The sequence below is a fragment of the Opisthocomus hoazin genome, chromosome 14 (genome assembly GCF_030867145.1).
Source record: "Opisthocomus hoazin isolate bOpiHoa1 chromosome 14, bOpiHoa1.hap1, whole genome shotgun sequence".
Classification (NCBI taxonomy): Eukaryota; Metazoa; Chordata; class Aves; order Opisthocomiformes; family Opisthocomidae; genus Opisthocomus; species Opisthocomus hoazin.
In genome coordinates this window covers 16,591,395-16,613,481 of record NC_134427.1, presented here as the reverse complement: position 1 = coordinate 16,613,481, position 22,087 = coordinate 16,591,395, and the positions used below count along the sequence as shown (strand labels likewise).

Below are 22,087 nucleotides of genomic sequence, written 5' to 3'. Positions count from 1 at the left end.
TTACTAGAGACTTAAGTGCAGAACTTGGATAAAGCGGAAGTGATTCTATGAGAGCTCCGAGTCAACTTTGGTTGATGTTCTAGGAACCAGATCCTGAAGGGTGCTGAACATCTTTAATGCCGATATACCTCCCCAGATTTTTTCATATTCTTATTAAGACAACTAGTATCTCATGGTATTTCTGTTTTACACAGCTGCCTGAAGATCTGGGTGAACTTGAAGATCAGCACCTCTCTTTTTATGGGTTTAGATCTAGGTTATGTGTGGCAAGCCTGTAAATACTGGGGAACTGCAAGACAGAGTGTTGTGGGACTGAGCCTTAGTTGGCCCAGCTAGGTTCTCTCCAGCCAATTGATACTTACACCAGCCTGCACTTGAGTGCAGTAACTCTTTTGTAATGGAATCACAGTATGCTGGTTTCCCATTTCAGTTAATAACTTCTGAAAATAATGTAAGTGGTTTTTGCTGATTAGGCGTACCTGACTGCTTTGAAAAAAATGTGTGCGCAATACATGGCAAATCAGCTTCCCTTTCTGTGCTGCATATTCAAGAGCACAATAAAATATTAGTTGGAAAACAAATGAGTTATGAACTGGGTAGTTGCTGGCTAACACTGGAGAAGCCATCATGTTGAGATGGCAGACACTGCTGTCATTGTGCTCATTCTGACCAACCAGCCTGGAGCAGATGCCCTTCTGCCCTCTGTTGTGTCCCCATCCAAATCCATTTGCAGTCTTAATTTTGGATCTGTTCTTTTCTCCCTCTGCAGGCCTTTTATTTTATGCAGGCAAAATAAAGTGAGAGCCTCAGTCTTCCCTTTGTGCATTTGTTCCTTGAAGGAGATTGTTCATGAAGGGCAGGCGTGTAAGAGGTTGTAAGAGGTTTGTGTTGAATTTATGTGGTAAAGTATTGTGAGAGAGACCTTGAACAGCCTAAATATACTGCATGAAGTGTTCTTTCAGCAGCTGCTGTAGTGCACTCTTCTCAAACTCTCTAGGTGAAAAGTGAAGAGCTCTTTGCTGCATGGGCATCTCTGGCAGTGCTGTTATGGTATTGTTATATTTACTGGGTCTGCTAGAGCCACCCCTTTTGAGGTCACAATTATATGAGGCTCTCATCGCTTCTGGAAGGTAAAGAATGTATGTTTTAACTTCTGAAAGTTTCTAGACTTTGCATTTGTGGAGAAAAACTTAAAAACTTGTCAGACCCTAGGGGCCTGCAAGTCCAAGGATAAATAAAAACAACTCAATATTAATTTATTTTTTCTTGGCATTCATAAGACAAAGTGCCATATAATAGATTAACAAGCCAGTTCGTATCTCTGCTTAAGGGTTCCTTTTTGACTCTTGCTGAGGGGTGTTAGTCCTCTATCATGGTTGCACATTCCTGGAGTGATAATTACTCTCTTTTTTCCAAATTACTTTGTATAGAGGGTAACTGGACAGAATGTTGGACTAGACGTGAAAGACCACATTCCTGGTTCCTCTGCTGGCCCACCAGGACAAATCACCATATCTTTGTGCCTCATTTACTCATACATAAAATTGGAATAATCACAGTGTCTGTGGTAAGTATTGGATTTTGCTAATAAATTATCTCTGGGAAAGCTGAGTGTGGTTAATATACTTCATGGTTTGTGTTTACCCATTTATGATTGTACAATGGGTTGTACCCATGAAATATACACTTAGCATTTTACCTTTTTAACCCCCAAGTATAAACTTGGGTTTGCTTCAAAATGAGCAGTGAGAAAAATGTGTTTCTGATTTATTTTTTTTTCTGTATGTGAGTTAATTACCATGACTACTTTAGAAATGAGTCTTTACCAAGTGTGTTCTTCAGCCTGAGGTCCTCCAGGGTTCCTTGCTGCAGATAGAGAGGTACCCAGTTCTTCCCGAACACTGCGGGTACTATGACTAATTCCAACTCTCTTCTGTGTTTACAGACAGGGACCAAAGTCATTGAACTTCGTAGAATGTGAACTGTCTAGTAATGTGCAAGGGAGGCTCTGCTAGAATCTCTGTGTTATCTCTGTCATGCTCTTCCACAACTGGAGTAAGTGATTGCTGCTTCGTTCTATTTCTTTATAACACATTTCGCTGCTGCCATCATTTTACACGGGGAGCTGAGGCATGGAGAGATGGAATGATGTAGGAAAAGTGATGGGCTGTTTTATGTATATGAAATGATTCCCCATGTTCAGCATTAGTGATAGAACTATCAGACTGTCCCCTTAATGCACCCAGTTTAATACACTAGAAATTTTATAGTGGCATAACTGTAGAAGTGCATAGTGTCTGCATCTGTTCTGACAGAATTGTAAGCGAAGCAACCTATCAATAAGTAAAAGTCTATAGTAGAACATTGTTTTTTTTTTAGTGTGCCTGTTTGCTCACGGCCATTCCTTAATAGCCAAGAAGTTTACTACACAACAGATGTAGCTGTAGTGAGGTTCCTGCACTGTTTTGTGGGTTGCTTCTCTGACTTGTTCTTGACTTTTTAAGGATTGGAGAGCCCCGCGTTTGGTAACAGGGTGATTTAGGAACTCCTTCTGCTGGTTTTATTGAGGTATGGAGTCTGACTGGGCATGCGGGGTTGATGCAAACCTTTCTGACCACAGCAGTTCTGCTTCTGATTCATAACAGCGCAAGTGCGAGGGGACCCAGGCGTGGTCTGCCTTTGACTGAAGATGTGTCATTGAGAACTGTAGCACACCTGGTAACAGCAAACACCTGGACTCTGTCGCTGATGGTGTTGGTGACAGCTGCTGTCAGTATCAAAGGGAAGTGAGCAGGGACTCTACAGGGATGTTAGAAACAAAAGGGCAGTTGTTTGTTGTTTTAAATTCTGAAGAGTCTGTGACTTGGTTCCACAGATTGAAAGCATGGAAGAGATACAGGTATTCATTAGTCACTTGGCTTCTTTATTTTATGAAGCAGTTCTGAACAGTAAAGGCTGTATGAAATTACTCTGCGATTAGCTTTGTGGAGTTGGAATGGAGTGAATTATCAGAGGAAACAACTAAGTGGCTAAGACCTGAGCTGAGCAAACCCCTCGTCCACCTGTTGGGAACTAATTGTGAATGATGGCACAAATGCAGCCTGGATCTGAGTGAAGAGTTGGGTAACTTCAGCCAAGTGACCTTATCCAAGAGGAAGTGTGAGGCAGAGGACTCGCTTCTCTTTTCCTCTCCTCCTCCTCCTAGACAATCTGCATCTGGATTTAGTCCATCTTTATCCAGCAATGCGTAAGGATATTTAACTTGCTGTGTTTCATGCCAGTGGTAACAATGGTGTAGTTAGAACTTGTATAGATGGGAAGTCAGTGGGTTTAGGCACCTGTTTGGTTGCTCTGCTGGAATGGGATTTTAGCTGTTGCTTTTAACAGTGGTGTCATCATATTTCAGCAACAACCTGTAACTGCCTGGATTTAAGATTCATTTCTAATCATTATAACTGTTCAGTTTCATAACAGTAGAACCTAAAAAGGGTTTTGATGACTAGGGGGGAGGCTGGTAGGGGTGGGAGGAGAGAGAGAGAAGGAAGGAATGACCAGGGAGACCCTCCTATACATAGAGCTTGTTCCCTTTTCGTGGTCGTGTATGCTGCAGAAGAGGTTGAGGAATATTTTTTGGGGGGGAGCTATTTTCTGATAGTGTTTTAATGAGGAATCACAGTACACTGCAGTTAAAAGCAGTAGTGCAGTTAGAAGGGTATAGTTTTCCTCATCTGTCCCCTGCCCATCCCCCCTGTCTGATATGGCTGGAAATGCTTATCAGTTTCTTGCAAACATCCTATCCACACTGCTGTGATGAAGCTGCAGATTTCTTCCCATCAGGATTTTCTTGATTGTAGCAGCTTGTGGCGTCACTCTATGTGTGTCTGTTCCACAATATGGATGTGACGCAAGACCTTTCTCAAAGCAAAAAACCGTCCCTTTTAATTTTCTAAGGACCTGTGTGCTGTATAAAAGCATTGCAAACTCCTAGCCTGAACCTGGTGATAGGTAATGACAACACTGAGCTGCCGTCTCCGTCTCCTCTTCGGAATGGAGAATTTAAGGAAGGTGAACTCTTTGCTCCCTCTTGTGGCAGACGGGGGAATGTGAAAAAAGTTCGGAGGAAAACTGGCGGTAGCACTGAGGGAAGCTGAGTGTCTATGTTTTCCTTAGGATCGTGTGACAGAATTAAGTAAGAGTTTTGACATTACGTCAAATGGCACGAAAGTAAAAGGTTTTCTGCGAGCAGAACACAGCCCTGAAGCAAATCGCTTTTTAAAGCAAGGCTAAATGCTATACTGTGTTGTAGCTTTCAAACAGCCAGGGAACACAGAATGGTGAAATACAGTGACATATATGCTCTGCTGATTGATTTTTACATATGCATGTGAAAGAACAGCTTAGGGCTATTTACCTAATACTGGTTAAAGTTTGTGTGCCACCTCCTGCAGATCTTCATGCCACTTCGTGTATTTTTTCCTTTGTAGGTTCTTGAGTCTTCTGCAGGTTTGCAATCCAATAGTAGAAAATGCATTCATTTTGTGACCCGTTAGCTTTCTTGACCTTAGAGTGTACAAAACATTTAGATAGAAGTTCGAAGATCCTTATCCCATAGGTGGAAATTATGTGCATTGTTACGCTTGAAATGAGAAAGCAAATAGCAATAGAGAATGAGACCCGAGATTACTGCAGGTTACTATACTCTGTGTAAACATGCTGTGTTTTCTTCGACTTCATAATACCAATTTTAATTTTTTTTTTTTCTGGAAATGTTTATGCATTTACAGAAGAATTGACTTTTTTTTTTTTTTGTCTTTATAGTGGAGCAGTACGCACTGTTATCTGTGGGGCCAGGAGCCTGGTTTGAAGGGGACGTCACTGGCAGTGCATAGCAAGCTTCATGTCTTTACAGTGGGCTGCAGCATTATTGCATGCATACATATATACATACGTGTGGGAGTGTCCAGAGCCTTCAGGATCCCCAGATGCTCTGCAGTAATGGACTGGTACAAAGCTTAATCATGAAGATACTGAGAGGCAAGTGAGGAACGTCAGACAGGTGAGCAGTTGTGTAGTGGTTACAGCTGATGTCGTGTGTTACCCAGTTATAACAAAAAAGAGACATGTCTAGCTCATTTATACACAACCTAACACAATAGAATTACTGCCTTTTTGGCCCAATACTAGTTTAAGTGTTAAGCAATGATGGCATCACTGCCTAGTTTTTTCACATAATTAAAAAAAAATCTGGAGCCGTGTTTGGTAGGGGAAGATCCTCTTTGAGTTGGCTCCTTTGCAGTGTTCAAATGTGTGGTCCAGGGTGTGAAAACGTGTTTTGAGCAGGACAGCTGCCCGTTGGGGAAGTGTCTTGGCCAGATGGACCTGCTTGGCAGCAGTGGACTGTTTTCCCTGAGCCTTCTGAGTTCCAGCCTTCCTATGTAGTGTTGAGGGAGGCATCTTGTTTTGCCTGATGTTAGAACAGGGAAGCCACTTTTTATCACTGCCTAAACAAGGCTAAAAACATTCTGCAGGTTATATCATGACTTGCCCACTCTGTTGGCTGTAATTATATCTATGTACTCTCTGCAGCCTCCAGTATCACCAATAGTCTTGTGGACAATATGAAGCATTGGTGCTGGCTAGAGGTATCATGATTTTGAGAAGGCTATGGGAGATTTTAACATTAATGGAACACTCTGATTTTGATGTGGTTCTTTTGGCAGTTCAAATCAAAACTGCTTTGCATTTCCATTTGCTGTGATTTAAAGAATTTGAGTTTGCTGCAGGAGTGTGTAGATATCTGTAGCGTTACTGTTGGCATAGAGAAAAAAAAATCAAAGAAAATCAATAGTTGCTTTATCTGGATTAAAAACTGGGCTTTAGGCTTAAAGTGCTCTAAGCAGTGCAAGCATTGAGTGAGCCACGAGGACTTTGATTTTCAGGGAGTACAAGCAGTTGTAAATGTGCAACATCCTGAACTGAAATATCTTCATGTTGTGCATCAGTCAAACATGTTCTCCAGAGTGCACTCAAGTGGGTAGGTGTCTCCTCTCATATTTTTCTGAAGTGTTGCTGTCATGTTTCTGGCGATCTTCAGAGACACAGAGATAAATATTTCAATGGTGTAAAGTTTTGCTTAGTGATGAGACATGTCTCAAAACATACATAAGATTTACTGGAGTATTGATTACTCAGGTAGCCCCCTTAAGCCCTTTCACTGCATGTGCAACAGAGGATGGATTCTTACGCTGGCAAGTGGACTACGTGCAGAAGTGGTGGATGACAGATCTTGCAGGGAATTGGAGCAACAAAGCACAATGAAAAATATTCTACTAATTAAAAAAAAAAAAGCCAATGAACCAGATTAAAGTTAAGTAGATATCTGTGAAAAATCTGTCTCATGGGTGCTGGAGGTGTGAGCTGCTGTTTGCCATTGTGGTGCAGTTATTCCAGTGGTGGTCGGTGTTGGAATGAACTAACTGGAAGTTGAAGCTTATGGGACAAATCTGTTTCTTTCTCTTCATCCTTAAATGGCCTCAGTGCTGCTAGCTCCAAGCACTTGTACCTCAAGAGAAAGGTGCCAAAAGGTTACAAGAGTGGCTGGGAAAACCCTGAGATTACAGTGAGTAACTGATAGCGTGAGTTCCTTTTTGTGTGCTTTTTGGCTTGGAGCTCTTCAGGTTACACATATGTGCACTGCTGTCAGTAACTGCAAGGGTTATGCCTCTTTCCTCTTTAAAATGAAAACCTGAGACTGTGATGGGAGCACGTGAGTCTAGTAACTGGGTCTTTAAAACAGACCCATGAAGTAGTGCAGCACTTGTGGTGAGTTATGGGAGGGCTGACAATGCTTTAAAAAACAGCTTTGTCTTGACTCTTGCTGCCCATTTCCTCGTGAACCTGTGTGTGTACTATTCTTCTTCCTAACAACATGATTTTTTGTGCCCAAAGTAGTACCCCCCCTGTAAAGGGGGAGAGTGTTGTAATTATAGAGAAATCAAGCAGAGATTTATTTTTAGATTAACCTGCAACATAAATATCTTTTATCCTGGTAGGCTGTTTTACAGTCCTCATTAATGGACTAAACTTGCTAGTTTGTCTCTTTATCATGCTGATAGACCTGTTAAATGAAAGCCTGAGAGATCAGACAATTTAGTCCTACGGCCAGTGGCAGCTTTTCACAGCAGTGATTTCTAGCTAGGTTGTACGTGCCAAATGTCCAGGCAGCTTGTGCTTATCAGCATCCATTATACTTTTTGTTGACTCAAACCATTAATAACCTGTCAGATTAGGTAATTAGGCTGCCTCTAGTAGCCAGGGGAAATTGTTTTTCCCTAACTGATGGTATGGGTTGTGCAGTTGGGTAGATAAGCACTTGGTTCAGGAGATTTTTAAGTGGCCTTGCTGATGAATGCAGAAGTAGTGCTGAGACACGAGGGGCAGATAACAGCAGAGACAGGCACTAAGAAAAATAACCTCCCCCTTTCAGAACTCTCTTCAAATAAGGCGTTGATTGTGATTCTGATTCTGCAAATCTGCTTCATGTAGGAGCAACCCTGTTAATTTCAATGCTGTGATGGTTTTGTGAACATTGCTCCGTTCTTCTGAATTGAAACTCATCCCAGACCGGGGGGAATTAAAGGGATTCTCTCTATGAGGTGTCGTTTTACCTCTGCGAGCAAAGCTGGCTACTGCTAGTACCCACTGCTGCTCTGAGATTCTCTTTGTGCAGTGACCTTCTGTCTTTGGCGCTCATGGAGTCTGTTGTACCCAGGAAATGCTTCAGTGGTTAGTAGATGCAGGAAAGGTCTGTTTATTCCATTGAAGCTGGGATCCCAGTTCTTAGGTAAATGACATTTACCTGTTTCTAGGAGCCATCAATCCTCAGTGTGAAAAGGCTGAGTGTTGTGGCAGCATCCATCAAACAGATGTGTCACTTCAGTTATGTGAAGAGTTTCTGCTGAAATAGACAAGAAAATGAATTTTCCTGAAAAGCCATTTGGGTTCCACATGATTAAGGGCTTAAGTTCTCAAAGCTTACTTTCTTTATTTGAGCCAACTGATAAGATGGGTGCAAGAGTTGCGGAGACTACTTTATTCTGCAAGACTGGTAAGGTGAATGAATTCCTGCACAGAAAGGCATTTTAAGCGAGACTCCAGCTATATCCCCCCATCAAAAATGTAGCCACTCCTCTGAACTGGGATGATGTTTGGGAGGGAGGCAATCCAGCACACAAAGTGATTTCCCAAACCTGGTCGTACTGATGCTGACAGGTTCCCACAAAGGGCTGTGAGATGGTAGCAGCGACGTGTGCTCAGCTGCCCAGTCCTATCGACTCACAGTGATGCTGAGCAGATTGCTTGTGCTTGGCTGCAGGGGAGGTCGAGGAGGTGGAGGGACAGAATGGCAGAGGGCTGAAACAACCTCGGCACACGTAAATGTTACAGTGAATGTCGTGAGAGAGATGACTTGCTTCTGCCTGAAACCCGCCTGCGCGTGCCCATCTTGCACCCCAGGTGAGTGGAGTGGGGTCGGTCTGCTAGCCAGCCTGCCCCTGTTGAACACTGTGTCTGGAGTCCAGATGCTTCGTAGAGATTTGTAGCCAGGGGTCTGCCATCCCGTGCCAGCTGAGCGACCACAGAGATCTGTGTGGCATAAACCTAACCACCCCAATGTCAGAATGCTTCCTGACAGGCCAGCCCTGCCCAGGATATATAGTACAGGAGGAGGAGAGCTCCCTCCTCCAGTAAGAAGTCCCTGACAATGGGATGTGTCTCACCAGTGGGTTTTCCTAATTCCCTGATGCCTCCGTGGGAGATGTACACAGGGCATCAGCCAGGCCGAGGGTGGGGCTGGTCCTTGCCTTGCAGATGTAGTGTACAGACCCTAAGGGGAGCCAGGCGTTTGCTGCTCAGGTGGTGGCACGCGTCTCTGTGCCCAGGGAATTGCCTGCTTTTGCACTGTTGTGCAGCGGCTGATGGGATGACAAAGACCTCACTTTTAAATGTCACTGAAGAAATTTTACTGAACCTGTGGTTGATAAAAATAGGAGATGTCTTTAAACTTTATCCTTTTGATTTACTGTCTGAATGTCTTTGGTTGTGGGCTCCAGTGTAGCATTAAGCATTTACTGTGGGTTCAAGGACTGGAGGCAGTTGATCTCTGGAAAACGGTCCATTAGAAGCCAGCTTTATCCATCACTCTGAGATGGGTTAAGCCTCTGCTTGGTTTATGGAGGTGGCTGGATTGAGCCTATTGAACTTTCCACTTAAAACAAGATGGAAATCCCCTTGCTTTGAAGTTCAGCAATTGGAGTTAGACTCCAGCAGTTCTTATCTTTTGTTTTAGGTATGCAGCTGAATTTTCAGTGTGGCTTTTCCTTAACGCAGTTACAGGCTTTGAGCTAGCCCCATTCAAACGCAGTCTGTGTTCCAGCTTCTTTTGCCTTCCCTCCTGCCCCCTGGTCATGTTCAGGCATGTGTGTTGTGGTAGTTCCAGCGCGCCTCTATCTTTAGCTGAACAAGCACAACCACGCTGTTGTAAAGCTCCTTTATGCCCTCGGTCTGACAATGCATGAACACAGTTCCGTGGAGTGAACTGGACATCTTTCACCTTCAGATGAGAGCTCCATGTGCAGTTAAGCAGAGTTTCTCCCTTCCCCTGGCTCCACAGCCGTTCTCCCTCTCACTTGGGCAGCTGCCCACAATTGTCTGCAGCCCTTCATTCCTCTCAGCCCTTGTCCTGCTCTGCCCAGTCTTGTTACACTGTGATTCTCCTGGGCTTGCTAGTAGTTGTCCTGGTCTAGGGACCTTGATCAGGTTTGTCTGGGGAAGGATCCCTGTTTGAGGGAAGCACTAAGAAGTTTACTAGAGACACAACAGATCACTTATTTAATATCACAGGGCAATTGAAGTTCTTAATTGTTTTAACTTCCAGGCAGGGCAACTTTTCTTTCCATAGCAGGAGTAGTGGTCAGAGATACTGTGAGAGGGAGGGAGATAAGGAGGCGCTGTGAAGTGAGAGGGCAAGAGTCACGCTGGCTGGAGGGTGGGAGTGGAGGGATGGAACGGGATGTTCTTTAAAACTTGCTCGGTGCTCTCAAGTGATTACTTTCTGTAGCTCACTAATGCCATGCCAGTATTAGTGAGCTCTCAGATCTTAAGTTAGTACCAGGGCTTTGATGGATAATGAAAGCTTACTGTGGATTTCCCCGTGAATTAACGGGCAGCGCTGCTCTCAGCCTCCTGGTGACAGCAGACAGGCAATGGACATCTCAGACAGCCCAAGCTCCCACCATTCCTTTTGAAGAGACATGTTGCTGGCTGTGGGAAGTACAGCCAGTGTGGAACCAGGCTCTGTTCTCCTGACCTGCGGCCACCGGCGCAGCCCGTGGGCAGCCCCACATTGTGCCAGCTCCCTGTCTGAGCCACAGGGTTTCACTGGCTGCACCACCGCTGCTGCATGCGACGAACGGGACCTTTGTGTGCCAGCCCCCTTTTAATTATAGAGCCCATGTGTCTGAAGAGCTTGTGGTGCTCCTCGTGTAGGTTTGTATTTTGGCAGCATTAAAATAATTATTGCTGCTGCTGCCCACCTGCTTTTTGCGACTGGAGGAGCTTTAGTCGTCTCCAGAAACTTTGTTACTGTTTTCTGCAGCATCCCAGGAAAGCATATGAAAGTAACTTGTTTCAGACTTCAAATATTGGTAGTATCTAAGAAGAAACAAGAGTAAATGGACAGAGGGCAAGAAGGGAACTTCTGTTTCCTTCCCTATCTAAACAACTTGTTACTCAGTCTGTATGAATGTTTCTACAGAAAGTCCAAGGAAGAAAAAGGCAAAAATAACTGGTCTAGTAGTACCCGGGTGTGAATCTTACATAAAATTTAACAGGACCGTATGAATAGCTCTTATAGAGGTGACACCTCAGACTGAGTGTGAGTGACACTTCAGACTGCTGGGCATCCAGCCAAACAGACACAAAGGGTAGGAAATAACTTCTGAATCCCAGCAGCATCTGGCTGTAGATAGCACAAGAGGCTTTGCACGTGTATCAAAAATCTCTGTGCATTCCAGGACACTACTTACTTTCAAAGGTGACTGAGCCGTCAAGGTCTCGGCATCCTTTTGACTTGCTGCAGGAATCCAGGATGCTGAGGGCGCATGACCCCAGCTGACTGGCGTGAGGCAGTACTTCCAGCCAGCCCTTGCTCCTCTGCAGAGATTGCATCACTGGTACCAGAGCAGGCTCCCAAGCCCTCACAGTTCACAGCTTTGTTTTGTAACTTAAACCACCGCTGATTCCAGCCTGTGAACATGCTACACTGTGAGCTTTCAGTGGCCAAAGCCTCCAATTCGCAGTCTGTGTGAAACTGGCTGCAACAGCTGAAGAGATAACCTTTCTTGCTGGTTTATACCTGACCTCTTCAGCTGCTGCAACTCAGCCTGAAAGTGCTTGTGAACAAGAGCCCTAAATTCGTATCAGAAAGAAACATGAGATTTTAACTCGGTGACTCCTTGTTGATGGTTAGAACAAAACAGGATTCTGTTTTGTTCCTTGTTTGCTCCACTGAGCAACTGCTCCTGTCCCATGGAGAGCAGCTTCTCGGAAAGACTTCTGGACCTGAACTTGCCAATAGCAGGTATTTCTCTCTTCCTGTAGGCAAACCAGCAGGGTAACCCTGGAGAACAAGATGGCAGAAGAGTTACTGTCCCCTGGCAGTGTTAAATTAACACAAACTCGTGAACGGTTTCCTTTGTTTTGAACACTTAGGGTGGATTTGGGGAGCCCAGCAAAAGTTGGTTGCCCTCAGTTCTAGCTAGCAGGCTTGTTTTCCTTCTGTGGTCTTGAGTCCTTGGCTATGACCAAAGTACAGTAGGATGCAATCCAATGCTCCATTGCAGTTCTCTTAACTTGCACTTTGCCCCTGTTGGCACTGAGTTGGCTGTCTGCAAGGTAGCTGCCAAAGGTAATGTGATGACACGAGCACCACATGCTTTTGAAACAGCACTTTGTTCTGGGGACAGCCTTTCATCTTACAGAATCACAGAATGGTAGGGGTTGGAAGGGACCTCTGTGGGTCATCTAGTCCAACCCTCCTGCCGAAGCAGGGTCACCTACAGTAGGCTGTAGAGGACCTTGTCCAGGCGGGTCTTGAATATCTCCAGAGAAGGAGACTCCACAACCTCCCTGGGCAGCCTGTTCCAGGGCTCCGTCACCCTCAGAGGGAAGAAGTTCTTCCTCCTGTTCAGCTGGAACTTCCTCTGCCTCAGTTTGTGCCCATTGCCCCTTGTCCTGTCACTGGGCACCACTGAAAAGAGCTTGGCCTCCTGACACCCACCCTTCAGAAATTTGTAAGTATGTATTAGGTCTGCTCACAGCCTTCTCCAGGCTGAACAAGCCCAGAATTGTCAGACATCAAATCTCGCAGTCTCCCTCAGGTGTGTGGCAGGTGCGTTCTCTTCCCTTTCAGGTGGGGATTCTAGGCAGAGAGCTGGACTGATGTAGAGCCCATAATTAGGAACTATACCTTCCTTCCTGCCAGGGTTCAGGCCCTTTGCCATTGCAGGCCCTGGGTTATCTTCACCTACAAGACTTTAAGTAGTGTCATGGTGTGCAAACACTTCTGTTTAGTGAAAATGAAGGAGATTTGACAAGCAAGGAGGAGTGGAAAGGACAGGAATAATGAAGTTGGAGGAGTCTGGCACTCCACAGTTGTGTATCGGCACACAGCTCAGGGGAACTGACCTTGTACTAAGCAGGAAGTGGCTCTGTGGGACAGGATGCTGAACAAAGGGGTTTTTCTTTGTGCAAGGCCTCACTTTGCCTATTTCATTGCCCTCCATAGTTTGACAGCGCTTTACAAATGAGTGCTTGTGTTCTGGTTCCCTTGATGGACCCTCTAGGCCCCTGGCTAACTGTCCATCATTTTGCTCTCCTAACAATGTGACTGGGAGCTGCCGCTTCAAGTGGATATTATGGATAACGAAATTGCTAATAAGCTGTGGGATAATAATGGAAGATTGGCGAGGAAGATGATAAACACTTTCCATCAGTGCCAATGCCATAAGTGAATGAAGGAAATGTCCTCCAAATGCAACAATGACCAGAGAAGTGACTACGAGAAAACGGCTGTGCCCTACCTGCAGGAAACTGGCACCAGTTTATGGAGGAGTGCACCCCGTATGTTTCTCTGGCTTGCTGAAAAGAGCCCACACTGCATAGCTAACCAGCTGTGGAAGAGACAGCTGGTTTGCGTGCTGTCCCCTGCCCCATAAGCCACTGGTCCAGTTCTCCTCATGTATGTGTTATCTTCATGATCTGTGGATGTGAGACTGAATGAAAGTCAGGCAAAACAGAGTTAGATTGTCTAATCCAGTAGCAATCCTGCAGCACTGGTTTCAGATCAGAACCAGACACTTTACTAGAGGGGCACAGAGAAGTGTTTAACACATGGCCCAAGGTGTTTCTGTGAGGGGAAATCCCAGAGAGAGGGTCAAGATACCAGAGAATTATCACTACATCATCTCGTCTGGGAACTGGGGTTCCCTCTGCTCTTGGGTGAAGTAAGATTATCCTGGGATGGTCATAGTCCCAGACTTGTACGTAAACCCCACTAAAGCTACTTGGGCTGTTTTTTCCTGTGCCCGTTGCCAGTGTGCGTTGTCAGAAACTCCCCTCAGCCTGCTGCTCAGCCAGGTCTCTTGGAGAACTTTGGAGGAAAAGCTAGAAAAATTTTAGGGGACCTGAGATTAAGACTGAACCTAGAGCCTAATTCCTGTGTGTTTAAGGCAAAGAAGATACAAAAGTTGGTCACTTTTTATTGCCTCAGTTTACTTTTCCTCTAGCTTGTGTCTTGATCCCATCGGAAGCAAGACAACAGGATAAGTCATGGCATTTCCGTGCCATGAGGTTCAACAGGTCCAAGTGCAAGGTCCTGCGCCTGGGTCAGGACAACCTCTGGTATCAATACAGGCTTGGGGGTAAAGGGATTGAGAGCAGCGCTAATGAGAAGGACTTGGGGGTACTGATGGGTTAAAAGCTGGACAGGAGCCGACAATGTGTGCTCGCAGCCCAGCAGGCCAACTGTACCCTGGGCTGCATCCCCAGCAATGTGGCCAGCAGATCGAGGGAGGGGATTCTGTCCCTCTGCTCCTCTCTGGCAAGACCTCCCCGGGAGTCCTGCATCCAGCTCTGGAGCCCTCGGCACAGGAGAGACATGGACTTGTTGGAGTGGCTTGTTCAGCCCGGAAAAGAGAAGGCTGTGGGGACACCTTATTGCAGCCTTCCAGTACTTAAAGGGGGCTTATAATAAAGATTGGGGCAAGCTTTTTAGCAGGGCCTGTTGTGATAGGACAAGGGGTAATGCCTTTAAACTAAAAGAGGGGAGATTTAGACTAGATATAAGGAAGAATTTCTGTACTATAAGTTTGGTGGGGCACTGGCACAGGTTGCCCAGAGAGGTGGTCGATGCCCCATCCCTGGAAACATCCAGGCCAGGTTGGACGGGGCTCTGAGCAACCTGATGCGGTTGAAGATGTCCCTGCTCACTGCAGAGGTGTTGGACTAGATGACCTCTAGAGGTCCCTTCCAAGCCAAGTCATTCTGTGTTTCCTTCCGTTGCCTTATCCACGAGACGGAGCTGGAGGGGATGACTAGGACCAGAATTTGTCACTGTGTGTTTTTTGGGAGTTGGTTTGCCAACAGCAACAGGGCTCAGGGAACATGCCAGATACAAGAAGTGTTGACAGATGAGTAGGTTAACCATGGGCCCTGTTTCTTCTGGGCTTTTTGCTGAGAGTTCTGTGTTGTGGCAAAAAGCACCACACTCTAATACGTGCAACTAGGAACATCCTGCAGCATCTGATATTGAGTGCCAGAGTATAATGAAGCATTGATTAACTCTTCTTTCCAGCACAACATGCCCTTACATACTGCCATCCTGAAATTATTGATTAGCTCGGGGTCCGGCTGATCTTGTATTGAGAGCTATTTTTGTGTGCAAACATCAATTCACAGTCGTCTTGCTCTTTGGGAACAAGAGCCACCTCACTTCCCTGGACACCGAATTTTTTGTGCCATCGGCAGCAGCCAGGAGCGTGCAGAGCTTTGCTGATCTTGTAGGGTATCTGGGTGTGTTGGACCCCAGGATGGCCCAGTATTTCTTTGGAGTAGAATTTTAATTTCTTATTTCAGAAAACCTTCTAAACCGACAATAACTTCAATGTTCCTGTGTTATGCCGCAGCTGTCTCTTGTACTTTCTTCATCCCTGAGTGATCCTTTTGTATTGGAATAATTTACATTGTACATAGTGCAACATATGCAAACATAGTCGAAGTGTGGCTTCTTTGCTTGCTTAGCCTGCCCTAGAGTAATCTCTTTTTAGAGATACTACACCTTCCTCTACCTGTGAACCTCTGATACTTATTGGAGTGAGTTTCACTTGCCTCTGATGTAAGCACAGATCTGAAATATCATATGTATATAAAACATTTTTTGTTACTTATAACTTTGGGAATTTGGAACCTGTGGCTACTGAAGATACACTTGGTTTCCTTTTTCCTATCTGCTAAGCAATAGGTGCAGATTTTTCTTGTTTGCTCTAAAATGGTTTCCCATTTGTTCATTCCTGACCAGAACTTCAGCATAATTAATAGAGACCATGCCCAGGAAACATTACTTGAGTTTGATATGTTGGGACAGGAACTTAGAAATTGTGTTGATACTCACAAAACGTGTAGGATTCAACAAGAGTCCTCCAGTGGAGACAACAGGCTTTGGACTAAGCCAGAGTATGTAACTATTGACATGCTGACATGAGTGCTTTGATCTAGGTTGTTTCCAGTCACTTGGAATTGCAACAATGTCCTCATCTCTTACCAGTTTGCTACAGATGCCCCAAAATGCATTGTTCTAAGGTATCACCGATTCAGGTGTGTCGGTTGCTGTGGAGCTTGTAGTGCAGTTCAGTTACTTGCAAAGCTAGAAGAACATCTATGAAATGTCAAGAGGAAAAATTTATCCTTGTCTTGCATGACCTCTTGCTTAGTTATAGCATTCCACATACAATTCTATGCATACCTCTGTGGCTTAGTTTTGCACTTTTCATATCTCATCAGAGACTCATACACATGCTGTTTTAGGAGCACAGAATGAAACATAATGGGAAAAGACTTATCTCATAGATTAGAGAGAGATTTATTATCCTACTCTATTTATATTAAATTAAATTGCGTTATTACTCTCTCTTCTCTATTGATTACCTTCTCGAGTGTGTCTGAAGTGAGCAATTGCCATGATCTTCCAACTCACTGACAACTGAAAAGAGGGAATGCAAACTGCATCATTTCAGGCTCTTTTACTTAAATATATTTGCAGAATTTTGTAGCTTATCCATTATTCCACCTGCCCTTAAGTTCATCTGTCTATATGCAACTCTACCTGCTTGCATTGTGTGTGATGATAATACTATGCAATGTTGTTTTCTTCACTGTCGGCAGCAGATGTGCAGCGGACAGATAAATTGGTCAGACTTGTGCAAGAAGAGCAGACAATTTCTGGATTATTATAGCTTCCAAGATCTTAACTGCAAGTATGTTTTCACTTCTTCAATATTCCTCTACCTATGTGGTTAAACAGATCTTGATAAGGTTTGTCTGTAATTCTGCTTCTTAATGACTCTAAATAACATTGCACCTTGCAATCTCATGATCTATGTACCATGGTATCCGAAGGTCTTTCTATGCTTATGGAAAGTAAAACAACAGTAATGCCAACTGTATATGCAGGTCTCATTTTACTGCTTTTTACTTCAAGCTTTGAACATGAATGTAGTTCTGAAAATCTGGAAAAGCATGAAAAAGAATTTTACGTTCTGCTTTTTGGTTAGTTGTTGTGTCCCTGTTTATTAATCAAAATGAGTTTGTTTACCCTAGTTTTAGCTCTGGTAAGTTGGTTATATTTAAATAAATCCTCTAACATCATGTCCTTGCAGGTGTGGTTTCCTGCAGCGGGAGTATTGCTGTTGATTCGGTTGGGGGATGGAGTGAGGCCCCTGGAGACAGTCGCTGGTCTCTGGGCATTCGTGTAACAGAGAGTGGTTATAACGTGCTGCACAGGCTGCATGCACGGGTACCCTCAGTCACTAAGGGGAGCTATTTTGTAATGAAAGTGAGTTATGAAAAGGAAAAAGTGGAGCTAACATTGATGCTGAGAGAAAAACTGACTATGATCTAAATTTTATTTTTTCTGGAAATCTATATTACATTGAGGTCCCTTCAGTATCAGGAAGGCAGCAACCCCTTCAACCTGCAGCAAGGCAATAAGAGCTCACAGGGGCTGCACCTAGCTTGATGAAGGTCAGGTCTCCCCACTGTTAATTTTGCATGACTTTGGAAAAGGCTTCTGACCTGTTTCCCTTGTGAATAGCGACATAAGTTCATGCGTGAATTTTTTCTTTGCACCTTGTCTAGACATTTATACCTGTGAACACGGAGTGTTGAGCTGCCACCAAGAAAAAAAGGAGAATTCTTATTTGAAAGAATTTCATAGTCACTTTGTGCTGGCAGAAATGAAGGCATGAAGGCTGTGGCAAAGGAGAATCAGACCTAGAGACTGTCTTGAGCTTCATGGAAATGACCAGACAGAACCTTCCCCATCGCAGAGCACTGCTGGCATGTCACTGGTATGTTGTCTGTATTCACCAACTAAAGGATTTACCCTGGGCAGCCAAGTAGCACAGGAGGGATATATAGGCCTCAACCCTTGCATCTCTGCTAGTTCGCCTCCTTGTCACCCAGAGAGTTATATGACATGTCATTTTCTGTCAGCTTCTTTTCTCCTTCAGGAGCACTGAGGCAAATAATTAATTTAGCTTGTTTTAGAAGATGTCATCTTGCTATCTCGATAAATTAGCCTGGCTGCTGTATCCCTGTGAGCCATTCAGGCTGCTTCACTCCTAGCACCCTATGTGCCTTCTGGACTGTAACTTTTTTATTATTATTTGTCTGGATGTCTTGCATTCTCTTATATTTATTTTACCCCTTTGCTTTTCTTCTCATTTGTTCACAGCTGATAACTTCAGTCTTGCCAGTCAGATCAGTGCCTGATGTTTTAGTGTCCAGATGTCTTTAGAGCTCTTTATAGCTTCCTGTCGGTCTGTATTGCCCTTCTTTTGTGCCCAAGGAGAGCCCACTTAGTGAAGCATGTCCTTACCATTGAGCCCAAAACAGTCCTTGTACGTAGATGCACACAGAAACTGCAAGCCTCTTGTCTGTGTCTGCCCTGAGTCTTGTGCAGTTCTTGTTTCCATCTGATTTGATTAGTTCTCAGTGGCTTGGGAAACTGTTTTTAGCTTAGCGCTATGAAGAACTTTCATCTCATGAGGTCATGATCTCAGGCTCAGAATGGCCCACCGACCCCTTAACATTGCAAAAATACAATGTCCAAGTCTTGACATTACTCAAAAGAAAAAAGAGCTATGCTTCTGCATGAAGTTCTATGAAAACTTTGTACATTTGCTGCTCTGCTACAGCTTTGCTCAATGATTTGGAAAGCAGTTTAGCAGGCGCTGCCACTAAAACAGTAGCCTCCACTGATAGGAGATGACACACAGGGGGTAAGGAAGAGGAGAGAAAGGAGTAGACTCAGGAAGAGGTAGGTACCAGATGTGGAAGCCAGAGGAGAGTTTATAGTCAGCTTTTAATATCAGCACTGGTTTTGGTAACTTGATTGAAAGGGTGGGAAGATGGATGGAATTAGGAGCTAGTCTCAGGGTGAGAGAGTCACTGGGTGAAACAGAAGGCTTAGGTCCTGTGAATTTGAAACATGAGGACTTTGGTAAATGCATGACTGTTATTTGCACTGGATCTGTTCCCTGTGCCTATGGAATCAGACCCAATGGCTTTAGTGATGCACTCAATTTGGACTGGATTTTAGCCTTGCTAGTCCTAGGGACAAGGGTAGAGAACAGTGGTACTTTTCCTGCAGGGAGCTGTTCAAAATGTACGCTTCATCCTGCAGAACCTTTTGAGGAAGGCAGGATAGCAGCTGCACTCTTGAGCTGGCAGAAACATTGCCGAGTTTGGTTCTCTTCCCCTGACTGCCTTTATGAACTGAACACATCTGATCTGGAGTCACTCAGAGACAATAAGCATGGAATCTTATGGAAAATTTCAGGAGCCACATTTCCAAGTAGATCTGCATCTTACTCAGCCTGTAAAAGACCAAAGTGTGAGTAAAGGATGGAGAAGACAGAGTGAAGGTAACTATATTCAGGGAGGTGATGGCAGGTGAGGGTTATGTGGGAGGAGGAGAATGAATTCGTATTTAAGGCACTCTCTGACACTTCATGGCCTGATCTGTGGTGGGTCTAAGTTTAGAGAATAAAGTTAAGATCTGAGGAGAGGGGAAGCAGATAGAGGAAGTGTAGCGTATAGAGAATGTGCTACCCTGGAGGATTTATCTCGGTAGTAGGGAGTTATGGTGCAGTCAGCAGCCAATAGCTTGAAGCAAGCCAGCCAGAGGGATCGGGGTGAACTATCCCCAGAGCAGTTACTCATTAGTGTCACCAGGAAGACAGAACTATGTAAGTCTGTCTGTCAGGTGAAAGAGATGTTCTCTTCCAACAATGAAGGATTGGCTAACGAAGAATTTCTTTTATAAAAGCTCTGCTACTGACTAAAATTAGTTGCTCTCCAGACTCAGCAATAATGGGCATCTTCTGAGGGCTTGACTGTTTATACATGGAAGGCAGCCTGTGAGAGTAGGGCCAGCATCATTCTGATTCTCCTGTTAGCCCGCAGTAAACACGCGAGCTCTCCCTTGTCCCATTTATGCACAGAGAATTGCAGGCTCTGTTCTCTGGGGGGAGCAAGGACTGTTCTGTCCCTAGGCAGTGGAGATGCAGAAAGGTGTAAAGAGCGCAGGGGGCTGGATCTGTGGCCAACCAGCCTGGCATAACAATAAGATGCTTGCCTGGGAGGTACACACAGAAGAAGGTAGGATCACTCCCCTCTAGTATTGCTTCCCCAGCCATGGCTGCAGTAGTTTTAATTCCATGTCTTAAAGGACCAGCTGTTTGCTAGTTCTCCCTTTCTAAGCATTTCTTTCCCTGACGAATCACTGCGAACAGCTTAGATGAGAGTACCTTTCCTCACAGCCTTACTTTGTTGAGGAAAATTGGTGAGTTTTATACTGTTATCCCAAGGTAAAATTCTAGCAAGAATCAAGGTGTTGCATTTTTAATGTGAACTAGTGGTCTGGATAGATCCTTACCTCTGCCCAGTCTTTAACCTGACTGCCCTAGCCCATGGATTACAGACTGCGTTAGCAGTCCCAAACAAAGAATTTGTCTGTGGTGCTATCAACACAGTAGTGAAAGATTTTGGTACGACTTATGAAGAAGGCAGCCACCCGTCAGAGCTCTCTTTTGCATTCCTCTGTTTTCCTCCTGAGGCCCTCCAGCTGCTGTGCTGGCAGCAGTTACAGCGCTTGCACACTCAAGGGCAAGGCAAGATTCCATCTGTCTGCTGCATAAAGACGTGCTCTGACACAACACAATTCTGAGCTTCTCTCAGCAGTGAGCATGTAACATTTTCCAACTATTTTCTGACACTATGTTTGGGTATGTTTTGGGTGGGATAAAGAATGGGCTGAAAATTAGACACAAAATTTAGTGGAAACTTCCTTTCTCATGTTGTATCTTTCATTAAAACTTGCAATTTTGAAGGGAAAAATAGTGAGAACAGTGAAAATTCTGTGTAGTCCACGTCACAAATCAAGTACAGACTAGTAAGAAAGAGCCAATACAGAAGACTCCTACTCATCTGAAATCTGTGAATCCACTTTAGTCAAATAGACTGAAATATCCAGCATAGTAAACTTTCCGTTCAAGTTTCTGGGTGAACAAATAAGGACTTGTTTGTGCAGAGTGGAATATAGTGCCTGACTAAGACTGTGACCAGGCAAAAGACCTAAAGTCATGAGCTTATTCCTGAGCTGTTCCCTGCTAGCTAAATCCAGTGTCGTATGCTCAGAATGTACGTAAGTATCTCGGCTTTCAGCATGCCAGGAGATTGGCCAATATCTGCTTGTTCTTCTGTGTATAAGCAGTTGGCACTGAATATGTTGTAGTGCTCCGAGCTATTCAATGTGATGGGATTTCCATAAATTTTTTTAATGTAGACTTCAGCAGTACAATGTTTAGCTAGTACGTCAACTGGATCTGACTGTTTCCCAAAGTTAAGGGCCCGAGGCTGAAAAAATGGATCGTTTTTAGATGCTGTAGCACCACACAGGGACAATGTAGCTCCAAGAACAGTAATAGGAGTACACAGGGAGTACTGAAATGAGGTGTGAAGGAACTGGAAAATAATGTGAAAACCCAATGTGCAAATTCAGAACATTTGTCTCTGATCCTGTGTGAGAACTGTTTATACTAGGACTGTGTTTGATGCTTAGTGACGATGAGGCACAGTATGACAGGAGAATTAGGAGCCAGGAGAAGACTGGATGCACAGGCACCTATGCCTTTGTCATGCCGGCCCCTCTGAGTTACTGCTAGTGCTGTAGGTATTCTCTCCAGCTTGCTTCGTTCCATGTCTGCGTGGAGATGGGAGCGTTTTGCCCAGTGCAGATTGGTAGCATGCACAGGCACAGTTTGTCAGTAGGGGGAAAGTGATACATTTGCTAATCAAACAAAACTGATTAAAATGCTTGAAGAGCTACCCAAACTTTCTGAATAGGTTCAGCCATTTGTTGTCATGGCAGCTTTTACTGACTGGCCTTACTGCAACGTCTTCCCTAACTGGACAGCTTGAAAAATATTCCGCTGCGGTGGTGAGTTATGACTCTTTTTGGGTGAGCTGAGGTTTCAAGGATGATTTTTGTTCGATTTGCAAACATTCTAGTGCAGGAACACACACACAGAAATTTCTCTTCTGATTGCTCATTTTGGAATTACATGGCTTGCTTCGCATTAATGAGGGCTTTCTAATCTCATATAAGCATTCTTATTTATGGTCAAGCTGTGCTCCATGGATCTTCATCTTTCCTCAATGAATATAAGCAATGAGTGGAATTGGACTAAAT

General features: G+C 44.4%; 2 long non-coding RNA genes across 2 annotated transcripts in view; both read left to right on the top strand.

The window, feature by feature from the left end:
* Positions 1-1,439: 1,439 nt before the first annotated feature.
* Positions 1,440-5,030, top strand: LOC142363151 (uncharacterized). The gene is made up of 3 exons (XR_012765536.1): positions 1,440-1,567; positions 1,946-2,055; positions 4,819-5,030. It is a non-coding gene; the product is annotated as an uncharacterized LOC142363151 (long non-coding RNA).
* Positions 5,031-8,451: 3,421 nt separating this feature from the next.
* The window catches only part of LOC142363150 (uncharacterized), a 38,678-nt gene continuing 25,042 nt past the window's right edge, over positions 8,452-22,087 (top strand). The window contains exons 1-3 of the long non-coding RNA XR_012765535.1: positions 8,452-8,514; positions 16,501-16,589; positions 17,470-17,681. This is a non-coding gene — a long non-coding RNA (uncharacterized LOC142363150). The remainder of the gene's footprint in view (positions 8,515-16,500; positions 16,590-17,469; positions 17,682-22,087) is intronic.